The sequence below is a fragment of the Gossypium raimondii genome, unplaced genomic scaffold (genome assembly GCF_025698545.1).
Source record: "Gossypium raimondii isolate GPD5lz unplaced genomic scaffold, ASM2569854v1 Contig00296, whole genome shotgun sequence".
Classification (NCBI taxonomy): domain Eukaryota; kingdom Viridiplantae; phylum Streptophyta; class Magnoliopsida; order Malvales; family Malvaceae; genus Gossypium; species Gossypium raimondii.
In genome coordinates this window covers 20,001-27,905 of record NW_026291396.1, presented here as the reverse complement: position 1 = coordinate 27,905, position 7,905 = coordinate 20,001, and the positions used below count along the sequence as shown (strand labels likewise).

Sequence of the window (7,905 nt, the reverse complement as noted above, 5' to 3'; positions counted from 1 at the left end):
CGTTTTTTTCGAATATCCGTTTCAAATTTCCAATCAACAACGGGTAGATCTATAGGGCATACACGAACACATACTTCACAAGCAATGCATTTATCAAATTCAAAATGGATTCGTCCGCGGAAACGCTCTGATGTGATTAATTTTTCATAAGGATATTGAATAGTTACGGGTAAACGATTTGCGTGGGATAAGGTAATCATGAAACCTTGACCAATGTACCTTGCTGCTCGGACTGTTTGGTGGCCATAATTCATGAACCCGGTTACCATAGGGAACATATCGTGAATATCTATGAATAATTTTATGTTTGTTTCTTTCTCTTGTTTGAACCAAGTCATGAATCTCATATTCTTTTTTTCTTTACAGTGAAAGAAGTTGGAAAGAAGTTGTTAATAATAGATTACCCAGAGAAATGGGTAAAAGAAATTTCCACCCGAGATTTAATAATTGGTCCATTCTTAACCTAGGTAAAGTCCATCGTGTTGCGATAGAAATAAACAAAAACAAATAAGTTTTAGCTAATGTAATAAAGATACCAATTGTCGTTCCAATGATTCCATTTATTTTATTTATTTCAAATAGCTCAGGGACGAATACATACGGAATGGAAATATTCCAACCCCCCAAGTAAAGAACTGTTACAAATAACGAAGAAAGTAATAGATTTAGATAGGAAGCAACGTAAAATAAACCAAATTTGATACCTGAATATTCGGTTTGATACCCTGCTACTAATTCTTCCTCCGCTTCTGGTAAATCAAAAGGTAATCTCTCACATTCTGCTAGAGAAGAAATTAGAAAAACGATAAACCCTATTGGCTGACGCCACAAATTCCATCCCCAAAAACCATATTTTGATTGCGCCTCAACTATATCAACTGTACTTGAACTGTTAGATAATTATAGTCGATGATACCATCACTGTTTACATCGCTAGTCCAAAACCGTACATGAGATTTTCACCTCATACGGCTCCTCGTGGGTCACAAATAAATTTTAGGACCGAATCAGTATTATTTATCTTCGTATGGTTGTAGAATAGATAGAGAAAAAATAGATTGGAAGGTCCAAAATTATACCAATGGAATTCTGTCTGCTATATTCTGAAGAATAAAAAATAAATGCTTCTGAATTGATCTCGCCCGTTCATAATTTCAAGTTGAGTAATAACTTAAGCCTTCAATAAAATACTTCTTGTAGAATATCAATAGATATTTCAACCCATTGTTTTCTATTACGAAAAAAATGAAACATTCCATTAGCTCATAAATCATGACACGGATTAGATCTCTCTATATCTATGAAAGAAAGAAAAAAAAAAGATTTCTTTTTTATTCTTTATTGTTTCTTTTTCGTTCCTATTCTGCTTTCGGATCTGATAAAATCACGAATGGGGCTTAAACTAAAAAATAGTAAAGGATTATTTCGTTCCTGATAGTCATTACTTTAATCGGCAGATAGGAGGATACTCTGGACCGGAATCATGGGGAGTACTGCCTAGTCATTTCTACGAATTTAAAGCCCCAATTAGTATTCTTTTTATGTTATCCAGAAGTCTCTTTTTATATAATTTACATAATCTCCATTACCAATCCTTTATGTATTTTGGTGTTCCTAACCATCCACTCGTTTTTTGTTCAATCCCCCGTTTGTTTAGCAATACATGTATGGGAATCCATACAAAGGATAGCGAAAACTCTATACGGTTGATCTTTTGAGCCCGCTTCAAGCTAGATTGACTAATCAACCCGTCTTGGGGTAAAGACTTCTTCCGCTTACGTTTTCTTCCACTTACCTCTTGTACATAGGAAATGAGATTCCATTTTTTTGTTTAATTTACTGCGAATTTATAAGCTGCTTTCTTTCACTCATATATAACTATCTAATTTAGTTTATCAACTCAACTTATTTTCTAGAACGAAAGGAATAGGTAAAATAAAAGTTTCTATTTCAACGAATCGCACGTAGAGATATTGATAAAACACATAGAGTTAATGGTATTTCATAACTAATCGATTGAGCAGCAGCTCGCAGACCACCTAAAAAGGAATATTTATTATTTGATCCGTATCCTGACATAAGAAGTCCAACGGGAGCAATACTTGAAATGGCAATCCATAAAAAAATACCGATATTGAGATCGGCTAAAATAAGGCGAGAGCTAAAAGGAATTACTGAAAACTTAGTAAAATTGATATGACTGCTATAGCCGGTCCAATACTAAATAAACGAGTATTGCCTCTAGATGGAAGAATATTTTCTTTGAAAAGCAGTTTTGTTCCATCTGCTAGCGCTTGAAGAATGCCCAAAGGACCGGCGTATTCAGGCCCAATACGTTGTTGTATTGCTGCAGATATTTCTCTTTCTAACCATACAATTACTAGTACACCTATTGTGATTCCCAAAACAAGAGTCAAAATAGGGACCAACATCCATATGATCCCATAGACCTCTTTTAAAGATTCCAATGTGTAAAAGGAATTGATATCTTCTACTTCTGTCGTATAAATTATCATTTCAACGATCCACTTCTCCCATAATGATATCTATGCTACCTAGTATCGTCATAATATCAGCCAATTTCATTCTTTTAACTAACTGAGGAAGAATTTGCAAATTGATAAAACCCGGCGGGCGAATTTTCCATCTCCAAGGAAAACCGCTTTGATCCCCTATCAGAAAAATTCCTAATTCTCCCTTTGGGGCTTCCATTCTCGCATAAAGTTCTTGTCTCGGTAATTCAAATGTGGGAGAAGGTTTTTTACTAATGAATCGATATTCAAAATCATTCCATTCTGGATCCCTTTCTCGATCAAAGCATCGGATTTCTAAATTCTCATAGGGACCACCGGAATTCCTTCCAGGGCCTGTTGAATTATTTTATAGATTCCGTCATTTCACTGATTCGGACTAAATAACGAGCTAATGAATCTCCTTCTTTTTGCCACTGGATTTCCCAATCAAATTCGTCGTAACACTCATAATGATCAACTTTCCGAAGATCCCATTTGATTCCAGATGCTCGTAGCATTGGGCCGGATAAACCCCAATTTATTGCTTCTTCTCCACCAATAACGCCTATCCCTTCAACTCGTTCTAAAAAAATAGGATTTCGCGTAATAAGTTTTGATATTCAACAATTCCTGTTAAAAAATAATCACAGAAATCCAAACATTTATCTATCCAGCCGTAAGGTAGATCGGCCGCCACTCCTCCGATACGAAAATAATTATGCATCATTCTCATACCGGTGGCAGCTTCGAATAGATCATATACTAATTCTCTTTCTCTGAAAATATAGAAAAGGGGTCTGTGCACCAATATCTGCCATAAAAGGTCCAAGCCATAATAGATGAGAAGCTATACGACTCAACTCCAACATAATTACTCTGATATAGCTGGCCCTTTTAGGGACTTGAATATTCCCCAACTGTTCTGGTCCATTTACGGTTATTGCTTCCGTGAACATAGTGGCTAAATAATCCCAACGCGTTACATACGGCAAATATTGTATAATTGTTCGGTTTTCCGCAATTTTTTCCATTCCTCTGTGTAAATAACCTAATATTGGTTCACAGTCAACAACATCTTCACCATCTAGAGTAACGATGAGACGAAGAACACCATGCATTGATGGGTGGTGAGGCCCCATATTGACTATCATAAGGTCTTTTCTGTAGCTGATAGATTCATAAGTTTTCCTCGATTCATTCTTACATGAATTGTTGAAAACGAAAACAAGTACATCAAAATGAAAATCTAATAAATCGACTAATTCAAAATTTGCAAATTAACGATTTTTTGATTCCCGAATATCCAACTCACCAATTAATTCTTTATAACGTATTTTATTTGTCTTTGATAAATAAGATAGCAGTCGTTGACGTTTTCCTAGAATTTTACGTAGACCTCTCTGAGATAAATAGTCTTTTTTGTGCAATTCCAAATGTGAAGTAAGTCTTCGTATCTTATTGGTGAAACTAACTATTTGAAATTCAACAGACCCCCTGTTTTCTTCTTTTTTCTTGAAAATAACTGAGATGAATGAATTTTTACCATAAAACCAAAAATTTCCCCTTTTTTGAATGTGAATTTTACTGATCAGTAATAATAATACCAGTCATTTTGATATACACGATGATTTTAAGTTCGTTATGAACTTTATCATTTTTTTTCAAATAAAATTAATCAATCCGGGTTTCGATTTGATTCGTATAGGGATACAAAAGAGTGAGAGATTTCTACAAAGAGAAAATTTGAGAGTTCAAATAAGAGGATTTTGTTGATTCATTTGTCGATCTAATTGATATGTATGTCATTAAATTAGTATCGTGTATCAGAATAAAATGTAAGACAATCCTTGTGACCATCTATTTGTTTTCATATACCCGGCACGATACATACATAATATAGGGAAAATGGACCATTAAAATGGACCATTAACGAATTTTCAGACGCGGATACATACGGATCCTTATCATACTGAAACGACTGCCGTTATTAGTATTAAACCAATATCGATTCATACAAGCTAAATCTTCTAATCGATAATTGGGCCAAAGAAAGAACTTTAATTTAATTAGTTTCTTTTATCACTACCAAGATGTTTATTTTAGTCAAAACTTGACCACAGTTTTTACATTATTTAAAAATACTGCATTTCTATGCATACCATTTTATCCCTTGAATTGAAAGAAATTCGAATTCGCAATTCGCGCCGGTGGTTAGGGATAAAATATTTTCAGGAACAAACAAATCATAATGATTTTTGTCTTTATTTTCAGTCATTTTTGATGTCTTGCAATAAATTCATAAAATGATTTTTATCAATATAGTTTTTTCTTGGTATCTTTGATTAATTTGGTGTTTATTTTTATGAACCAACAAAATACTTATAGTTTGATATAGAATAAATTGTCCATCATTTTTTACCGACAGACGAACTGGATCGATAATCAATATTCCTTTTTTCATTAGTTCTCTAAGAGTTAAATCCTTCTGAATCATCAAAATATCCAGATTCATTTCTCCCCGTTGAATAGAGGATATAACAATTTCGTTTGGATTTATCAGTCTAAGCAGGAGGCAATATACTTTGATATTATTGATTATTCTTTGATTTAAAGAATCATCCCATCTCAATTGAAAACGCAAATACCTTTTTAGGAAGAAATCAAGCTCTGCTTCCGTGTTGCTCTTGTATTGCTTTTTCTTTCTACGTTTTTTTTGTCTGATTTATCATAATCTTCTTCAACATCTTTTTCTTGGTTTGAGAGAACGGATTTAAAATTTCCTTGTTTTGTGCATCTGATACAAGATCCCTTCACCTATGGGTTCTTTTTCTTCTTGATTTCGATTCTCTAATCCAATAATTTGTTTTTCGTTTGGTGCTATAAGGAGTCCCTTTTTTATTTTCAATAATATTTTATTAATGTTCCTATTTCCATTAAAATTGAAAAGAAGTAATTTTATTGGTATGATCCATGGTTTAACCTTATATGCATTATATAGCAGCACAAATTCTGGGAAGAACCAAAGTTCTAGATTCGGTATAGGATGACTTAGTATTTCTTCATTCAGTCCCATCCAATCAAAATGGCTTCCTTTTTTATTGGATGGGTTGCTTTTGATCTTGATAAATTGTGAAATAAAAAAGGTCCATTTTATCAATTAGTTGATAATTCTTAACCACAGTCTTAATATTTTTGTTACTCTTTGTACTGGTATCGACCCAGGACTCAATATCGACCTTATTTCTAAGACAAAAATGAAGAATTCTCCAATTAAAAAACTTTCTGTGCGAAAAATTCCCCATAGCATCTAGGATATCGCCTTCTCCTAGATAATTATGGATAGGATATCCCTCAATGTATCAAAAAAATTTTGTTTATCCATGTTGTAATGATAAGAACTCTCTTCCCTCTTATTTACTTGGAATGGTGATCCATAAGCATACGGGTCCCTCTTATCTTGATAATTAATAGATTTATATGATAAAAAATCATATCCATAGTTTTTTTTTAAATTAGATTTTTTATATTTTTGTTCTTGATTCAGTTTATATTCTTGAGTCAGTAATGAGTTTGCTTGAAAATCATTTTTTTTTTCGTAATGAATTAATCTTTCTTTTTCATCTGAATCCCATTTTGTTAAATCTTTATTTTGAGCCAGATAGTGTTGATTGACTCTATTTCGCCATTGTCTTGGTACTAATTTTAGCCATCTATTCTGAACTAAATCGTATTGATAACGACTCCTTAACCAGTTTTTCCATTCATTCATTCCAGAATGCCAAACGATTTTCTGTCTTAACCCATAATGATGTCTTAATCTGGAATGAGATACTCCCTGTTCTTCAAAATAATCTTTTATTTCATTTTTAAGAAAAAGAGATGTTCCATGATATTGAAGGATAGGTTTGAATTTATAAAAACTAATAACTTGGGTTTGTGATAATTTGTAAAATACATATGCTTGTGAGAGGGAGGATAAGTCACAAAAGCTTTTTCATTTTATTTCTAATACTAATATTAGAAAGTGAAGAAAGTGAGGTTTTATAGTTGAAATAAAATGAGTTGTATTTTTAGTTGTTTTATTAATTCTTTCTTGATTTGCTTCATTATTGTGAATGAAGTTCTCAATGATTTTTTGTTGATTCAAGAAAAGTTGGGTATTGGTTCTTGGAATATTAATGATATATAGAAGAATATCCATGTATATCTTTTCAATGAAAAATTTTATAAAAAATAGAATTTCCGGATTAATCGAATATTTCTTCTTTTTACTATTTGCCAAAATTTTTTGCTGATTCTACTATTTTATCCTGATAACTTATTTTGTTAGAACTACTATTTATTTCTTGAGTTAGAAATTCGTTTTTCTTCTCTTTTATAATTAGAATTTTTTGTATTTGATTTTTGATTGTGTTTGTTCTCTTAGTCAGATCTTTTATTTTTTTTTCTGTTAATGAATAATTTGTCCACGCCATAGATTGAATTTGAAGGGATGATTTGTGAATCATCTTATTACTGATTATCGAATCCTTTTTAGTTTCGCCCAATTCATATGGTTCTCTCAACCCAAAAAATGGAATTGGATTTATTTTTGAAAGTTCTTTTATTAGTCCCTTTAGAAATAGAATGCTTTGAGTGATCCATTTTTTTGTTTCTTTTGAAGCTTTTCGAAACAATTTCGTTTTTTCTTTTAAAATTGTTAAAGCTATAAAACATTTCGTTTTCCATTTTTTCTTTTTTTTTAGTTCTTTAAAATAGGCTCAAAAACGAACGCCGTTTTCGAGGAGAGCCGAAAGGAGTTCAGTTTCCATTCCCCAAACTGTTAAAAAGCAAAAATCATTCTTTTGACCTTTCTTTTTTTTCATTGGATCTTTATGAGAGGGTTGTAGTTTAAATCTGTGCCAAGGTTTCAGGCAAAAAGGAAATAGGATCTTTATCTGAATACCGTCTGTTAACCAGTTTTTTGGAAATTCTGTTTCGGATAATTGAACACCATTATAAGTGCATTTAACATGCATTTCTCGATTCCAATCCGTTAAATCCTCAGACCACTCAGGAAATTGAAATAATAACATACGGGCAATGTTTTTAACTATTATCAGTGAAGGTAATATAATATATTTTCTAAGAATTGATTGGGTTATTAACACGGAGCCCCTTATTACTTGAGCAAGTAAAAGACTATCCCAAGCTTCTGCTATTTCTATCCTCATTTTCTCTTCTCTTTTGTATTTTTCTCTTTTGGCCTCGTCTTTTTTCTCGATCTTTTTTTCTGTATAATCATAAATTTTGATTCTTTGTTTTTACATATCCAATTTCGATATATTCGTTTCAGCGGTCCAGAAATATCAAAAGAAAAAAAGAGTGGTTTGTCTACTCTGTCCAAAAAAAG

General features: G+C 32.3%; 1 pseudogene; it reads right to left on the bottom strand.

Moving 5' to 3' along the window:
• Positions 1–1,158: 1,158 nt before the first annotated feature.
• On the bottom strand, positions 1,159–4,021 carry LOC128038565 (NAD(P)H-quinone oxidoreductase subunit H, chloroplastic-like; annotated as a pseudogene).
• Positions 4,022–7,905: the final 3,884 nt, after the last annotated feature.